The following is an 18,995-nucleotide window of genomic DNA, read 5'->3' as shown; positions in this document are numbered from 1 at the left end:
CTAGCAGCAGTCTCCAGCCAACCATACTTCAGCTGATGTAACTTTCATGACCATTTGCTCACCAAGGCCTGTAAAGTGCTAAGCAGCTTTTGAGTGTTGGTGTCTGACCTCAGGTTGAACTAGCCAGGATGTCAATTTCTGCACAAACTTAGATTGTGAATGGTGTTGAGGTGATGCCACACAAAGGGACTTTACTGACATAAAACTGCTAATCCACATGACTTAATGTAAAGCTGGCCCACTCTTTGAAGCTACAGCAGTTTCAACTGTTCTGTTAGAGCTGTGTTTATAGGACCTTTTGACTGTTCTTCAAGAAGAGCATTTGTGATGTCAAACACTGATGTTGGTCAATGTTGGTTCAAAGTCTCTGCACCTAGCCAATAGACAGTTATGTCGTAAGATAGCTCATTATATTTAAAGACATAGTACAAAATGGTTACGCTCTGAAACAGAATCATAATTACTTCTAACTACATATTTTCTCATTTTTGTGGCATTTAGAAAATAGAAATACATTTAGGTAATTCTAAGTGACCTTAAACAAGTTTCTCATTGGGAGAGCTTCAGAACTTTTATTGTTTTTAGAAACAGATTATATTACATAGCATGTGACTGGCACACAGATCTGGGCCTGCCCGCACTGGTGCCCCGCGCTGACTAACTGCACCTATTAGCTTTAACACCCAAGAAAAAATAATTATTCTTTTAGCTGAAAGAAACCATAATATAACATGTTGTATGTATTACTATCTTTTATTTCCACAATAATGTGGCATTCACGAACAATCTGATATTTTTAAAAGGTTCTTCACCCTGAAACATAGGAATCGAGACTCTATTAGTGAGAGCAGTTCTGTTTTTCACAACTTTGCTTGCTTATAATGTTCTGCACACAGTGCAACAGCTACTATTATTTTTATTTCATTTTAAATGATATTTATTTAATTGGTGAATAAATACAATAACAGAACGGGGTGGAGGTATGAGCGCCGGGAGTGAAGGCTCATGGCTGGTTTTCATCACGTGTCAGCGACGCAGGAGTCGGCTTCATGCAGCACGGATAAGAACGGTCACAGTATGCTGCTGGTTAATGTTTAAGTGTTGCTTACTGTTGCTATAATTGTTATATTTAATGGTCCAGACAGAGATTTTTGTTTCTGCCAGAGCAACTCAATTGTTAAATAATGAATTAACCGTAATTAGACAATTTCTTTTATTTAATTTTGCTTGTCACCACCTTACCGCCTAACCAGCAAAGTTAGGAAGTTATTACAACAGAACCTATCTGACAAACCCGAAGTAGTCTAAAAGATCTCTAAAAGCACTTAACAATTGAGGGGGAAGCAATATTTGGACATTGGTTTGAAAAACATTTGCTCTAATTTGCTCTCATTAATGCAGTTAAAATAGAATCTGTGTGGATGCAAATACTATTTAATGGAACTGTGTCTGCACTCTGTATTAAACTATGATGAACAGTTTATGTCATGTTGCTCTATAAATCCACCCCTCTGTTAATGTAAAGGCTGCAGGGTGTGGCGTGCAAGGTCTTTTAATAGAAGCTGAGGGTAGCACAGCTTGTTTTTAGAGTGAAGCTCTCATCACTTTATCCATGGGCAACAACACGCTGACAAATGATGAACGTGTTTGATCCAAGCCACAAACCCACAGGGGTGTGAAGCAGAACAGAACCACAAGACAACAACTGCACGGCTCTCTGAACCACAGGACGAAGGTGTTGTTTGACAGCTCTGTGACTCTACAAGGATCTATAATGAAGTTTGATCACACAAAAAGTTGGATGAGCAGTTTCAGGATTCTCTTCAAATTTCAGATTTCATTCTTGGATTTCTTTGCTTCTTGTTCTGCCCGCATTCTTTCATCCTGTGACGTTAACATTTAAAAGGAGCACGCCAACAAATACTGTCATGACAAATAATAAAAAATCTGTAATCTGTGTCTGTCATTAGACTCACAAATATTCTTGTGGGAGCAGAGGACTGCAGCATAGCTGCATCCTTGGTTTCAATGAAGAATGCAAACAATCTAGGCTATCCATCCTGGGAAAACTGGAAGACAAATGTTGAAAGCGTTTCCCACACTAAGGCTGTGTGAGATAAGGAATATGAGCTTTAGAGCAAAACAAGCAAGCCAACTTCTAGGCATATTGCATAAAAGATTGAGTGGTCCAATTCTGCTGCAGTGCAGGTTTAGTTCTGTAACTTAAGGTCCATGTTTTATACCCGGGTTGAGACAAGCTCATACCTCTCTAAGACTCCGTGGTATTGGTAAGAAAAGCTAATGACTGTTTATTATGGGTTTTAGTGGCAGTACCATATGTCCAGTATTGAGCAGGATGACTCACATACTGTTATCAAGATGAGATTTTTAAATAAAAACACATAAATGTGGAATTCAGACTGAGTGAACATCATTTTTCTAAGACATGGTTGACATATGATTGTAGATTTCAAATATTTTGTTCTGCATCTCAAAAAAATATTAGTAGTTTCACTTAGGGATACACAGATTTATTGGCCAGCCGCTTTACTGGTGCCGATTTGCTTAATTTAGGGAAATCGGTGATTGGTCGATACTCACATGTGAAGCCGATCTTATCCACTGATCATATACCTCAGGAAGGTCTAACCATCAACCACTGTTCTCTTCTGCTCTGCTGCGAGAGGTTTGGCTGACTGACAGACACCAGGTGAGGTCTGCACATTTGTAGTTAACAACGGTCACCACACTGTTACCAACTCAGCAACTTTCTTGCTAGATTTAGGAACATTTCAGACAAAAAACAAACAAAAAAGAATTGGTGGAGTGTCGAGATGTGTGTGGGAACTTGGTGACAGCGGTGTCAGAGATTTTTGCATGTTTCATGCTGTATAGAAAACTAATAAAAATATGTTTTGAACATCTTTGTTAAAACTGTCAATATCCTGACAGTAGAATATGAGATAGATAATCCGTGAAAAAGATCAAACTCCTCTGCCTCCTTTCTGTGGTCCTACAAGCTATCTGAAGAAACCCACCACTTCCTGTCAGAAACAACCAATCAGAGCCAGTAGGAGGGTCTTAGTGCTGTCAATCACCCTCATGTATGTGCTGTTAAGCTAGTCACAAGAGGTCTGGCATAATTCTCACCCTGAAATCCACTGATGTGGTTCTGTTGCTTACCAGTTGTCGTGTGTGGACATGTGCTGAATAAGTCTGTGCTTCAAGGCTGCAGGAGAACGCTTTCTGGAAGTCCTTGCTTCACCGTCAACAACTCTCTGTGAACACTGGCCACACCTGAGACAAAATATATATGAAAACATTCTAAATGGGAATGGATCAATTTATAAGTAAAATTGTTCTCTATGTCTCCTCACTTACATGTGACCTAAGGATAGCATGCAAATAATGATGCAAATAATACAAACCCATTATTATTACACGCATTCTATCTTCATACCATCTAGATGTTTTATGAAAGTTAAAACTTCTCAGATCTGACAGGATTTTATTTATGTTAAGGTAAACTACATGAGCTAAAAACAAAAATCAATACATCATAAGAAACATGGAAGAATTCGTATTTATCAACAGTGCGATTTATACTACTGAATACATTGTCTCAGCTGTAGATTTATCATGAAGATAAACTGGCCCTGTTGATATTAATAAAAGCTGTTCATCACTGATAACTGATTATGTCTGTCTGAAACAGTCTGTTGATGTGCAGCTTGTTTGACCCCTAAAGCAAAACAAGTTACACAAACTGCTACATCCACACTAAAGAGTTTACCCTTGTTAATTCCTGTTGTGTACAATTGAAACCAGAAGTTTACATACACCAAATAAAAACGCACAACATTTTTTCTCAGTCTGAAGTTAAAGCAGATCAACTTTCTTGGGAGTTTAGGAGGCTGGGAATCGTATGATTATGAGAAACCCACCTTATCCACCGATCATATCCAACTCTACAGAGGTCTGAAAATCAGCCACTCTTTCTGCTCTGCTGTGAGACAGACCCACCCACCAGATCATGCCTGTGAATGCGCAGTTAACAATAGTCACTCACTTCTGCCAATTTAGTGATTTTCCAGACAAAAAAAATGGTATCGGCTAAAATCGGAATCAGGAGGTAGAGTTTTCTAATGATTGGTAATCAGCGAAAAAACTGGAATCGATGCAACCTTACTTAGAATGACACAGTTCAAGTCCAGACCCAAGTCTAATAGAGGATTTTTGGCAAACACTTAAAAAAATGATCACAGACTCTGTCCATCAAATCTGACTGAGCTTCAACCATTTTACAGGAGAGCATGGGTCAATGTGTCATTCTGTATATATTCAAATCTGACAGAAACATCACAACAATGTAGCTGTAATTACATTAAAAGGTGGTTCTATGGAGTATTAACTCAAAAAGGTTCAAAACAATAAAACGCCACACACTTCAGATTATTATTTGGAAGAATTTCTGATAACCTTGTATAATTATTTAATTAGCAGACAAAGGTCAGTGGACAAACAGATGGACATCATCTTGTTGTAAATTTACTATAAGATGTTGCAAATTTAACTACTTTAGCATTATATTAAACATAGATAGTCTTTACTGTCACTCAGCTGTAGATTTAAAATGCACACATTGAGTGAAATTTCATTGCAAAGCTCCAATAAATATGGGATATTTGTCTCAATGTAAATCTGCACAAAACTGCATTTTTAAGCAAGCCTATGATTGCTGTTATCAGAATTTAAAAATTACTTGATTGAGTAAAATTTTTATAAGTGCCATCTCTTTTTTTTTTAAGCTGAGAAGTGCTAAAATTGCACAGTGAGTGGGACACTTATGAAGCTGTCCTGTCAGTGCTCTCTGGTGGACAAACTAATACGATGAGGATGTTTTATCAAACATACCTTAACATCTCTATGTTTTCAACATTTTCCTTCTATGTGTATAAAAACAAAACAAAACAAAACAAAAAAACTCAGCCAACCAATCTGTCCTTTAGTGGAGATCCCAGTAAATTCATCTCAACTTGAGAGAGAAAGAGAAATGCTAAAAAAAAATCTGTAAAACAATCTCTGAGCTCAATCCCGGACTCTGAGGGCCTCACTTAACCTCGTAAATGTTAAACTCCATGACAAGATGCTACAGAACAAGTCTGGCTTGTGTCCAAGAGTTCCCAGGAAAAAGTCTGTTCTCTCTAAACAGAATATGGCAGCGCAACTTTGATTTGTAAAGTTGTGTCTGAATGATTGCCAAGACTTCTGGAGAATGTATTTTGAACAGATGGGACTAAAGTAGAGATTTTTGGCCAAAATCCACAGTGACATGTTTAGAAAAAACAAGCCAATTTATCTGCAGAAACTTCCCTTAACAACTGTTAAGCATGGTGTTAGAGAGGCGATATTTGGGCTTGTTTTGCAAACAGAGGACCAGGGTCAAGATGTTAATATGGCACAGTCAAAGTCCAGACCTCAACATTATCGAAATTGTGTTGGGACTTTGAGAGAGCTGGTCATGAATAAATGTCTGCAAAATATCCAATAATTGGAGCATATGGTCGCCAGTCATTTTATTGGGTTCACCTGTCTGATTGAAACAGAAATATTAAATCAGCCAAGTAACTCAATCCATATCACCATGTAGATGACTTGCTGAAAAAGACTAATTCTTCATTTCTACTGAGCGAGAAGTGAGTGCAAAACGCTACTATGGGCCCCTTCAGTTGGAGATCCACAGGACAATAGTACGGCACAGTTAGGGTGGTGCTACTAGCATCAGAAAACACCATCCATAGTCCATCGACTGGGGGACATTAAAACATGACTGCTTGTCACAGGCATAAGATATACTAGTGCATCATATTTGTTGTCACACTAACACTAGTTTGGTTGCAACCCAAATGCCATGTTTGGGGTTTGGGTTGCAACCTGCCAGACCAGTGAGAGTCCAATACACCGGACCGTAAAGTGCTCGACTCGTTTTGCACCGCTCAGAGGAAACGCGGCAGTTGAAGCAAATGGACTACTGCAAGAGAAGACCGCAGAGTCTACCATTCACACAACCTTACCAACATGGAGCAATAACAGACTGGCAATATCTTACAGAGTTTAAATAATCTTAAACTGCTTTCTTTCTTCCTTCATGCCAATGAGAACTCCAATGGCCTCTACAGTCACCAAATCTCAACCCAACAAAGGACCATGGAACATGAACATGGAACATGATGGAATCTGTAGCCAATGAATTTGCAGCTGCTCAGAAATGAGATCATATAACATGGACCAAAATTTTTAGTGACTGGTTCCAACATCTTGTTGATCCAGTGCCACAAGGAATTGGGGAGGTTCTGAAGACAAAAGGGGTTCTAATCTGCAAAGGTGTACCTAAACGGTATGGTATGTAGGTATGTTGTAAAGAAAAATGGTCTGAACTGTCTCTGCAATGAAGTGAGAGACTGACCAAATCAGATACAAAATCTACTGAGTATCTAACAAGTTATCTCTGCTACAGGCAGTTCTATAAGGCATTGATAGACATGGAAACGTTCTTCGTACATCAAAAATTAGTACTTGCTGAAGGTATTATAGAATGTGAAGTATATAAAGTACAGAATAAAGAACACTTACCTAAACATCATACTAACTGCATCAAATTCACAGAGTCTGAAAAGGCACTTCTATTACGGGAACTGTTTGGATTATGTAAATTCAACATGGGATAATGTTCGGTGTTTGAAAAAGTTTTTCTAAAGCTAAGTAAAAGGGTTTATGCAACCAGAACAGTCGTTCCAGAAATAGAAAACATAAGAACATAAGTAGAAGACGTGTCTTTGTTTTGTTTGATATGAACATTGTGAACATTCCCACGAACATTCAGCCAAAGATCTTCTGAACTTTCGATCTTACAGAACAGGGTTGTAAATCCATGCTGTGTGTTTATGCTACTAACAGAACAGCTACATGTTGACAAATGCAGCAGGGTCTATGTAACAACAGCGGAACAATATCGAGGTTACCATCAAGTCTCCTGCATCCAGTCGGTCGGAGACAAAATTTCTAAACAGAAACTGCAATTAGCTTAGCAAGCTAATGCGTTAATGGTTTTATGAACGTCGTTCAGAAGGAACGTTAATAACTTTGTTGCACCGTACATGCTGCACCAAAACAATGTAATGGAAACTATCTATGAAAAATGTCAGGGGCTGTTTTTTTTTTTTTCCTTCAATGAAGTGAAGAGAACCCATTTACTTCATTTTGCTAACTCTTTTTGTTGTATTAATATTGAGGACCAGCAACACGTCTAAACGCTGAATAAACGCAGCTCCCTGCCGTCTTCGCACAGGTGACTTACCCCTTGGAAAACAAATGTGACCCTCTTCTTCCACCGCTGGCTCGGCACTTCTGCAGACCGATACGAGGCTACACATGTGTCCACAAGTGTCAGTGTTTTTGGAGTTAGTTAGAGCCAACACATCGTACAGAAGATGTTCTGCTTGTGGGAAAAACTGGTTCCTCTTCCGGTCCGAGCAGTTAAGACCGTTTAAATTATTTGGGGTCTTGCCGAGGCCGAATGTAACAAGAACCATAATTTTATGCTTTCTTCTTAAATCCTACCCTTTTAATATATAATATGTATAAGTTACGACCATGTGTAATTTCTGGTATTCAGAAAAATAAAGGAGTGAGACCTCCTCGGGTTTTGCTTTTACTTGCCCTTTGCCGTGTGGTTTCTATAGTTATACTCGATTGCCATCTGCTGGACAATTGAGATATAAACGATAACTAAAACAATATGAATTTTATTTGTGAATCTTATGAAATATTACTCTTAATAAGAAAGTTTCATTTTTCTTAAAAACCTCAATATTTACAGTAAAAAGTGTAGAGAAATGTAATTTGTGTAAAGTGTGTTTCAATAGGGAAAGAAATATGTAAAGGTAAACGGTATGGTTGGCTCAATTAATGACTAAATAACATTCATTCAACTTCTTCAGCATCAAATGAAAGCAATGCATTTCTTTTTAGTTTATTTGCAGTTTGACAATAATTTTCCTAAATAAACTGTTTTGTACTTCTTAATAATCAATATTTTACAACCAGACGGCTTCTTTATTGATGATTTAAAAAAGCATGAGTAGATTCTAAAAGCAAATGGGGGTCCAACATGGTGTTGTGCCTAACAAGTGGCCAGTAAGTGTGTAGTCAAATCAATCTGGCACAACCCAAAACATATAATACTAATTCAGTATCATAAAGCCCAGTTCAGTCCTGATCCAGAGGTTCCTCAGACTAAAAAGCCTTCATATAAAGTGTTGATTGAGGTTTATTTCTGGACCATCTTATTTGGCTAAGCGTCAAATGGTAATAAAACTGAGATGTGAGTTTAGCTGCTGACAGGAATCTATTTAAAATCTCTTTAGCCAACAGACCTCTTCAGTTTTATGACAGGGAAACATAGGCTGGTTGTACATGACAACTTTTGAAAGATTGTTTTGGCATCAGAAGAAGTTGGATCTCTTGGTTTTATTGAGATCCATAAAACAGGCACTGACTTGTTTCTATTTTATATTCTAGAGCTATCTTAGTGTGTTACACACTTGTCTACTTTTCCAATCCCACCAGGTGGCGATGGAGTATCACGTACAATCTGAACGTCTCCCTCTTAAATCTAATCACCAAAATGAGGAATACTCAAGATTTGATTTTTTTTTCTGTCTCAAAACCTTGGTTTCCTCTTTACCTTGTTTTTTAACAGCTTTACAGTAAGCAGAAGACAATGAATAGATCTGCATGGGTTTAATATTAAGCTCATATTATTCTCTAATCAGAACAATATGAGGCTTTTCTTGCCACTGACGTTTCTTTCAGAAAGGGAGATATGATTTGTCACCTGGGCTTTTTAACTGTGGTTGTTCTGGAAAATATTCACATGTCCTCTTGTTGGAATAAAGGAGTATTACTATTTCAGAGGTTGTCTTCTTGAGTACAATTGTCAAAAGAGTTGCATGCCAAAACAAAAGGCTTCACCAAAACTGACTTTCTAAATTATTTTGCGTAGATTACATATTAAGACTGTTGCTACTTGCTGTATCTAAATCCAAAAATCTGGAGTAATTTATGTCCATTCATTTACATACATTAAACATGCAAAATGTTATGATCCAAAATGGTATATTCATCAGCAAAACATTCACAATTTGAACCTTTTCTGCGTTTTCCAGAAACGTTTTTTCTTCTACCTTTTTCTCTGATTTTAACAAATAATAATTCTTCATACAGTCTTTTAATAGTCCTTTATCCAGCCAAAAATAGCAATGTTCATCATCATAGAAATTTACTATTAAATAAATATTAATGTTATTAAAAACAGCAATGTAGAATATTCTGGCATGAAACTGAACAGTAATCTGCTTGAACAATTTCTCAAATTAAACCTTCTAGTTGATGTTAAAAAAAAGAGTTAACAGAAAAATGTGTTTTTAATTAATTATCCTCATAGTATGTATTTAATGTGATATGCTGATAAAAACATAATGCACAGAACCCTGCAATGATTTTTAATATTTTTCACTTTAACACCAGATTTTGCATGGGTCAGAAAAACATGTGTTCATGTGTCAAATTAGCTAATTTTCTTCATATTGGTACTTGTAAGAAATATACTCAAAAACAATGATTTTTTTTTTTTATCTACTTGTGTTGAGATGAATCAGATTTAGTTTTGCTGAGTCAAAGGTTTGCTATGTTGTTAATGGGAAGTAAAACTTACTGAACTCTGAGTGGGTTTCCATTACATTTTTTAGCTGGAATTTTTACCATTTTTACCCCAAATAAGAAACAAGTCACGGTTCTTTTTTAAATTTTTTTTTTAAACTATAAAGCCCTTCCAGTGGTACATTTACAAATCTATAGATGGCAACAAAAATGGCCAAAGTAGTCTCATTCTTTGCTGTATGTTTCTTATTTATTAGATGCAGTTTATTACGGCTAGTTGGAAATTAAAAACATTTTGTTGAGCAACGTATTTCAAAGATAACCTTAACTCCTCTATTTATTATAAGCCTCTTATGGTAGTTACACTTCCTAATTTTACTTAACATTAATTCAAGTAAAGCTATCTGCAAATTGCTGAATACAATTTTGGGGTTAATTTCAGCCAGTTGGTTTTTACAGTGTGCTGATGTCTAACCACAGTGATGTGTCTCCCCCATGTCCGCATACATCAGCCAGATTGCTCTATAGATCTGCTCCCGCTTTAATGAGCAGAGAGCTAATCAACAGGAAACGGTGCCACACGTGCTAATAAATTTTGCAGGATTACTAATAGGGGTGTTAAAGGGTCAGAGGACTGAACCCTGAACATAAAGCATTCACACTCTCTATTCATGCTGTGAATGAACGCTAGAATGGCAAAGTTTGGTTTAGAATTACGGAAGGCAATTAAAGGTAAAGATTAATATCAAACGTTTGCAGATTTCTTCAGCTCTTACATTTTTGTGTGCGTTCTTTTCTGGCCTCCTGGGGGAGTCGTCAAAGAGTCTACTGGACGCACACAGCTGGAAAGATTCACCACAGTTCAATGTTTTTTTCCATTTATAATGTCCTTTGTTGTGACAAATTTACATGGGCTTTGTAAACCTGTCTAGACTGATGTCAGTTTATTTTTTTATCCGTTTTCCTGAATTTCTTTAGATTAAGGTTTGAATTGATTCTTTGTGAGATAATTCACTCTACTTCATGTCATCAGACAAGTTTTATTTAAGATATGTATGAATTCCAGTTGTCAGTAAGAAGTCAAGCTTAGTTGTGGCCTCCAAATTTGAATAACATAAACCATAATTTAACAAGGGGGGCAATCATATTTTCACATATTTTGTGTAGCTTTCTTCTCTAAATAAATTGAATCATAAGTATGAAATTGTCTGGGGTCATCGCTGTCTGACCTTAAAAAAAAAAAAAAAAAAAAAAATCTAAAACAGGGGTGTCCATAGTGTGGCCTGCAGATAATCATTGGGCCCTCAGATTGATTTTGGGTGGGCTTGAACCACAGTTTGGCGGTTGATGACAACACACTGAGCCCAGGCCTTTTAAAACACAGCAGAAAAATTAAAAGCTTCCCAAACTATTATGTGTTTAGTAACCAAATTTTCTGCATTCAGTTTAATTTGATGGTAAATAAGACCCCAAACATCCACTGATTTCTACTGAAATGCAGACTTGGTGCACTGGTTTATTAAGCTATGCTAAATAAAAATAATAAGGCATTTTTGAAGAAAGAGCAACCCATATCCTATTCTTATTATTAAGAATCAACGTGTAGACAAAACAAAACAAAACAAAAACAAAAAACTCCAAAAAGGAAACAAAAATTTAATTAACATATTGCGTAGTTTATGGTAGGGTAGATGAAAAATGAAAAATATTTAATAAAAATGTGAAGACAGTTTTGTAGCCATTGATTTCCTCTAACTTGACCACGGTGGAAAAATGTTTGGGCACCTCTGATCTAAAAGCTTTAAGTGTTCCAAAAAAAGAAGAGAAAGAAAGTAAAAACAGAATAAATCAGTATGAGTGATTATTTTCCACATCATTAATGAGCTCATTTTATTCATCATGTACAAACAATAGCAACGAGTTATCACAGAACATATCTGCGTCCCATTGTCGGCATATGCCGAAACGACGTTCTGGAAGTCAATCTCCGTTGGACAAGAGCATGGTGAGGACGAATCGCGAAGTAGGGATTTCATCGGCGGCCGCTCCTTTTGTCCTGGAGCCACGGCCAAATCCACTTTCCGTCCGGCTCAATCTTAATTACTGTTAATCACAATTAACTGGACAATAATGCAGGCCAAGCTGAGGGACAATTGAGGGCCCGGATGACGATTCTTTAGACTAACAAAAAGCCTCAGAATGGAGGCAGAGAATTCCATTATGAGGGGAAGCTTGGTGATCAGAGAGGGGTTGGGGGGGGGCGTAGAAATGGCCTAAAAACAAAAGAACGTGTCCAGAGGGGAGGATTACATTTATCAGGGCTACAGAGCTGCCAAGCTCACAGAGGCAGGATCAGAGAAGAAACACAGAAACTATCTGAATGATAAAATGTGTGGAATAGGACAAAAAACAAACAAAAAAAACAATAACAGTTTTTAATTATTTCAGCTATATTTTGGTACATGAAATTGCTAATTGCGTCAACAACGGCTCCGTGAAATCGTTATCTCCAGAAGTGATTTGCTCGTGCCTTTTATGCCGTGCAGCATTTTTAAATGAATTAATTAGGCGATCACAGTAATTACTGTTTATATTGTTGTTAATGAGCCCAAAGGCAAGCGAGCTGCACTCATCCAAATTACACTCATGAGGCACGGAGCCAAGAAAAGGTCCAAACCGGAGCGCCTCCTGCTAAATACTCCCCGGGTCTTCCTGGTGAAGAGACAACTGAGAAACTGCCGGTGTTGCACTCCAAACTTCCCATTTCCCACAGAACGCGTCTGTCTCATTAACATGTGTAATTAGATTTTAAGGAACTGATTTTAAACCGTTTGCTTTTAAAAGGGAGAGAGAGAAAGAAGGGCCTCTTCTGAACTCTGAACAAACTGGAGTTTAATGGGGGAATACAGGGAGAGTCTTCAGACCCCAGTCCCTTTCCTGTGATTGGATTTAGTCAGGAATCCGGTCTCTGCTTTTACCTTCCTGTCTGTCAAAATTTGCTCTGACATTTACTGGCTGCATCCCGCCTGTGTTCCTGCATTTCATCGGGCGCTGCAGCTATCTGTAGTACAATGGTCGTACTGCTATAATAGAAAGGTCTCATTGTAAATATGATAATTCCATCAGATGCGGTAATCAGGTTGGGATTGAGTGACATGCGCACAGATCGCAGCCTGAGGAACGCCTTGTCCTTTTGTTTTGTTTTTATTAGTGAAAATGTCAAAGCGGTTGAAATTAAATGGTGGGAAAAATTGGCTTCAAAATTCTTTTATTATCCATATGCTTTGGTACTTGCTGAAACGTTAACCTTGAAATTTACTGGAAGTTTGTTAAAATCTGTTCTCATGTTTGTTGACATTTTAGTTCAGCTAGACAAGCTAGACAGTGTTATTCTTGGATGATTCAAAGAATTACCGTAAACCTGGTGTAAAGCAGGTGCCATCACATAAAGTTAATATTCTTAACCTCTGGCATAGCACTGTGACCTTTAATTGAACCCCAGACGGAGCTCTGTCTGTGCAGAGTTTGCATGATCTCCTTGTACATGCATGGGTTCTCTGGCTTCCTCTCACAGTCCAAAGACATGACTATGAATTGATTAATTGGTTACTCTCCATTGTCTTTAGATGTGAGTGTGTGTGTGTGTGTGTGTGTGTGTGTGTGTGTGTGTGTGGACTTGTATTTGTTATCTTGTAAGGACAATGTAAAACTTAGTACGTCATGAGGACTGACTGCTATTCATGGGGACCAAAGCCTCCATAAGGAGGAGTGCTGTCTTAGGGTCTAGGGTTAGGTTTAGAAACTACAATGTGAATTGAGTTTAGGTCAGGCTGAGGGTTAGGGATTAAGTTTAGGACTAAGATGTCAGTTAATTTTATGTTAGGTTTAGGATTAGGTTTATAGTGGTAATGGTTAGGTTTATGGTAATGGTCAGCGTTAGGCTGAGAAATGAATGAATGGCCATGGTGCAAAGGCCATGTGAAGATAGAAAGACACTATGTGTGTGTGTGTGTGTGTGTGTGTGTGTGTGTGTGTGTGTGCGTGTGCGTGCGTGTGTATGTCTACTTTTGTTTTTGACCATTCTGGCATATTTTCTATCCTTCTCAAGGTCAAAGAACCTTATGGGGACCAAAGTCTAGGGGTTGAGTTCAGAAGTATGGTGTGAATTAGGTTTTGGTGTGGGTTAGGCATGGCAAGGGATAGGGTAAGATAAAACGTGTGGGTTAGCCATAAATGCAATTACTATGATAAATAGAACTCAATACAAAATCCTTATATGGCAAAAATACAAACTTGTGTGAGTGTGTGTTGCCCTGTTATATTGTATTTCAGCAACAAGGCAGTTTAAAGTGCTATACATGGTGTTCGGATTGTCCGGATGATGCTTTATAAAAGGAGGTGAATATCTGTCTTTCTTCTCTTTGAAAATCAGTTTCTTTAAATAAAACCAGATGATGTATATGCGGTGTTCATTCTGCACCTAAAAGGGTAAAAGAGCCACATTAGGTCACTGGTAAAGAAATTTAGTCTTGGATGGCTGTAAAATTAGTCACTTGCTTTCGTTGCTCCTGCTACGCCATGTTGGAATGAAAAGCATGGAATCCAAAGGCAGGATAATTTCTGGGAGCAAATATATTCAGCTGAGCTAGACAAAGATCCACAGAGAAGGGGAAGTGGGAAGCATCAGGAGACTCAAAACGGACTGGCTCCACATCTTGTATCTTTTGTTTCTGCAGCAGAGACATAATAATGTTCCACCTGAGTTTGCAGGGGGTCATCCAGCATTTATCAGTTCTCTCTGTTTTTCTTTTTTTCTGGGAAAAAAAAGAAAGAAAGAAAAAAAAAGATTTTTCTGTTGCCTTGGTTACCATTATGCTACCCCCTACCTGCAACACACACAGACACACACACACACGAACACTTCCAAACTTGTCTTGTTCTCTGGTTGCTGATGGTTTCTCTGGGGATAAACCATTTCAGAATCTGCTTCAAAGCAACAACCCTAAATACACAGAGCGGAGCACATTTGATAAAAGATGTGGAAAAAAAACACCTTCAGATCAAGTCCTATTTATTATTGAAATAGTATAATGTCATTCTGAACAATCTAGAAAAATCTATGTCTTGATTTGAGGAAGTGTTGTAGGAATAAATATCTCAAATTCTTTAAGCAAAAACACAGAATGCAGGCGTTTGAGTCTGAGTTGGAAAAGCACAAGAGAGAAACATCTTAGGACCATCTAGTCTCCATAACAACTATTAGGGTAAACATTGCTAAGTCCTTTATTGGTGATTTTAAAAAAAGTATTTTCTGTTCAACCATCACAATCATAAACCTGTAGAGTTTATCTATTTGCAACATATCTAATCTACTGGAATTTTAATTGGATGGAAACACAGGCATTTGTGAGATGAGACAAAGATTGAGACAAACATTTAAGCGACAAACAGCCAAAGGATAAAAATATGAAAAGCACTTCGTTCTGCTGAGATTAACAAAAAAAATTAAAAATAAAAAAAACAACTCCAAATGCTCCCACCGTGGTTAGATGAACAGTACATAAAAAAGTAAACATAATCAAACCCCGACCTGCAAATAAGACAAAAGGAGTAAACCATAAAAAATGAAAGCAAACAGAAAATTAAAAATAAGCACAGTTAAGAATATATTAATCTCTTATGAAGTGAATAACAAAGAATAATGTAAACAACTGCACACCAAAGACAGAACAATTGAAAAAGTTACACTTCTCATCGAAAAAAATAAAAAACTTTTTTGCTGCTTAGTTATTAATTAAGTAGGCACATGAGCGACAACAAAGATATTTACTGTTTTTAATCTGTTATTCAGATTATTCTGCCATCAGACTGGTTCAAAGAGATATTCTATCCATTCAGCATTCCAGTGTTTCAGGAACCCCTGATCATCCATGGAACTTCTTTGAAGAATTACCTTCTCTGAACTGTGGACTGTGGATGCTGACCTTAGTGTTATGAACATTAGCATTGTTGCTTGTGCGTCAGATTTATGGGCATACCAGAAACAAGAATACAAAGGTTTCAGTTGTATGTAGAAAAAAGTCATACAATTGGTCATGTTCCAATATTTGACGAGTTAAAATCAAGGTAATAATTAATGAGAATTAACCTGTTAAAGCCCTAGTCAAAAACAATTATTTCTTTATTTTGCCCCAACCCCTCCTCCACTTAATAAATAAATTTTAATTAAGGTTCCATGAAAAGCTGGGTGTTGGGGTTGATTGGCTCATTTCTGGATTTATTTATTCCACAAATGTCACTGCTGTTAGTTGTAATCGTTGGTTGATGATGACCTTTATCTTGTATGGGCTGATATTTCATGATGTTTTGGGACACTGCATTGTTCCTCATTTTTAGAACTTTGATTGTATGTCTCTTAGTTTTTATATCATTTTTTTTCCGTTTTGTAACGTTAATTGCCCTTTGGGACTTGAACAAATCTGAACCTGGACCTGAACCAGTCCATTTTAATTCATACAGCCTGCCTTGCTGGGCGCGTCAGCTGGAAGCACTTTACCAAACAACAAAAACAGGAACTGTGATTGTAAATTAAAAGTGACAGATTTTGTCCTATTCGATTATATTTATCAGTTGTGGCTGACAGAATACGGAAATGATAGTAAAATTCCCCAAATTTCCACTCAAAGTTGCATTCCACCCATACAGAGGTGACATTTATTAAGAAACATATTAAGAAGAATCACATCCGAGTATTTTCATGTTGCATATTTATAAGTTCCCCTGGATTCCCTTTCCTCTGCACCTCCTTCTCTCTCAGATATTTATCTAAATAGAGGCTCTCTAATTAATGTGTCTGGCGGCCTTATTATTCTTTGAGGGTGATATTTTCCTGTGATGAAAGGCAGAGAAGGTCAATTTTAACAGAGACCCATGGGAGAGAAGAGGACGAGCACAGACTCGTGTGTGTGTGTGTGTGTGTGAGGTCGGTGTGTATGTGTGTGTTTGATTACCTGTGTGTGTGTGTGTGTGTGTGTGTGGCCTTCGACCAAAGAGAGGGAGTTCAGCATGTGGTTGGATGGTGTTCGGCCTTTGTGTACATGTCAAGTTGTAACACCACTCTGCTTCAGTTCAGAACCTGTTGAAAGGACATTTAATATTAGCAATATATTAATAGTCATACAGCAAGAAACATGAAGAGAAATACTGTTGCTATTTCTGCGTCAAATACCCAAAGTCTGCTTAGAAACACTGCAAATCTTTCCTTTCACTCCCAAACTCAGCATGGTTCAATGATATTGGGGGATGGAGGGGGTGGCTGCGTGTCCCACATCATTCTTAACGTAAAAAACAACGTTTGGTTAAATGTTCTGGTTAAATATTAATTGTTAGTGTGTTGTTTTTGTTTTTGTTCTTGTTCTGACTTTCTGTAAAATTAGTAACACCCAAGCAGAAGTGCGAAGTACGCGCACATGCGCAGAACGCACAGCGGTAAGATGAATAAATAAATACATAAAAGAAACACAAGGCTGGGGGAACAAATAAGAGCAATGAGCAGCTGCAGGGTTTATTCTATGCACACACTGGCAGATAACAACAAAAACAATGGCAGATAGTATCGTGCTGTAAGTGCTATATGACCTGCAGTTTAGCACAATTTCTGGAACATGCCTTAATCATGAGCACTTCGTTCCGAGGTGTACTTGGACGGGTTACTCACTTGTTTACAGTAAGGCGGAAGCTAAAGGTCAAAAAGCGTGTGCGCAGTGATGACATACAAAAATCACAGCGCCATCTAATGGTCTGGCATGACAACTACAGCTGACTCTATATGTCTAGTGCTGGCTAAATGTGGAACATTTTCCTAGTCAGCATCCAAAAATTTTATTGTAGAATACTAGTGTGGCAACCAACCTGCTGCAAAACTCAAGGATTCTATTTTGTTATTAACTATTCATCTATGCAACCAGCTAAAAGTATTACAGTGAATCTGGCCTGGTCTAAGGTAAGCATCTATCCAATTTTATTTATTTTTTGAAAGAGCTTATTATAAACACCTGAATAAACAATAGTTGCTCAATGTCATTAAAGCTGTATTTATCCTGCCAAGTTCAGCAAGACACAAATCCAGGTTTACCTCTGAATTCTGAAGCTTTGATATCGCAATTGGCTGAAACCTCCAGTAATGAGATCTGCAATTAGCACTGGCCAATCAATGGGGTAATTGCAGAGCAAGACTGATGGACCGAGCACAGAGGGGAGGGGTCTGCTTCATATTGATTTCCCCCTCAAACCAATTAGATGGTTTCAACCACTTTGGCTTGCTAGTCCCCAGCCATCTGCTTGCAGCATGCAGGGAGAAGGAACACAGTGTTATGAAGAACTGTGAGGACAGACCATTGCCTCCCAGTCTGGATCCAAGGCTTTGTCAGAAAGTTGACAAAATTTTGACTTTCACAAAATATATCATGCATTGCGTTCATTGTTATTGACCAGATCTGGTAGAAAAATTCCAAAACAAAACTAGAAGTATCCCAAGAAAACAGAAAAACAAACATCTTTAAGACAGAAATGTGGGCTTAGTGAAAAGTATGTTAATCAAAGATTTTTATTTTCAAAAGGTACTTTTAATCCAACAAATATACCTAAATTTAATTTCCTAATTTATTGAACATGACTTAGAAGGATCCATTGTAGCCCTGTTTTTCTTAGCTTTGTTCTGTCTGTAGCTCCATTCTTCTACCCATCAACTCTGTCCGTGCCTCTTCCTGCATGTGGTGGTGCCGTGTTCAGGGTTAGAATTGTCTTAATGTGTGTGTGCTGTGGTGGCACAGGGGATAAGCACAGTCCACATATGGAGGCCTCAGTCCTCGACGTGGCCATCGCAGGTTTGATTCCTGGCCTGGCGACTTTTGCCGGATGTCTTCCCCTTCTCTCGTTACCCACTTTCCTGTCAAATAAAGGCCACTAGAGCTGATAAAATCTTTTTTTAACAATAAATAAATAATTGTCTTAGTGTTAAACTGGCAGTATTATGAAAAATCAAAGTTTTTGAGCTTTAAATTATGTTATAAAGTTATTCCAATTATCAAAAAGACTCCAAGTGTCCAAGCTTCCACCCCACGGAGCATCTCTCCCACTCAGCTCCTTCAGACTAGCCAGTAGCAATTATCAAGCACCTGATGGAACTGTGCATCTGCTGAGCTCAATTTATAAGCTACTTCTCAATTCAATGCTGGTAAAAATGTGGCTAAAGGGCATTAACCCTTTAGCCACAT

At 37.7% G+C, this 18,995-nt stretch overlaps 1 protein-coding gene across 2 annotated transcripts in view; it reads right to left on the bottom strand.

Moving 5' to 3' along the window:
* ncalda (neurocalcin delta a) overlaps nucleotides 1-7,580 on the bottom strand; it is a 72,471-nt gene extending 64,891 nt beyond the window's left edge. The window contains exons 1-2 of one of the 2 annotated variants that reach the window (XM_015041723.1): nucleotides 7,358-7,580; nucleotides 3,184-3,297 (exon numbers count right to left, since the gene is read on the bottom strand). The gene's annotated coding sequence lies outside the window, so the exon portion shown is untranslated. The remainder of the gene's footprint in view (nucleotides 1-3,183; nucleotides 3,298-7,357) is intronic. The other variant, XM_015041727.1, reaches the window with a different exon arrangement.
* Between the last annotated feature and the right edge of the window lie 11,415 nt (nucleotides 7,581-18,995).

The sequence above is a fragment of the Poecilia latipinna genome, unplaced genomic scaffold (genome assembly GCF_001443285.1).
Source record: "Poecilia latipinna isolate Pla-1442-1.1 unplaced genomic scaffold, P_latipinna-1.0 Scaffold566, whole genome shotgun sequence".
In the NCBI taxonomy this organism is placed as follows: Eukaryota; Metazoa; Chordata; class Actinopteri; order Cyprinodontiformes; family Poeciliidae; genus Poecilia; species Poecilia latipinna.
This window is presented reverse-complemented; position numbering and strand designations above follow the sequence as displayed.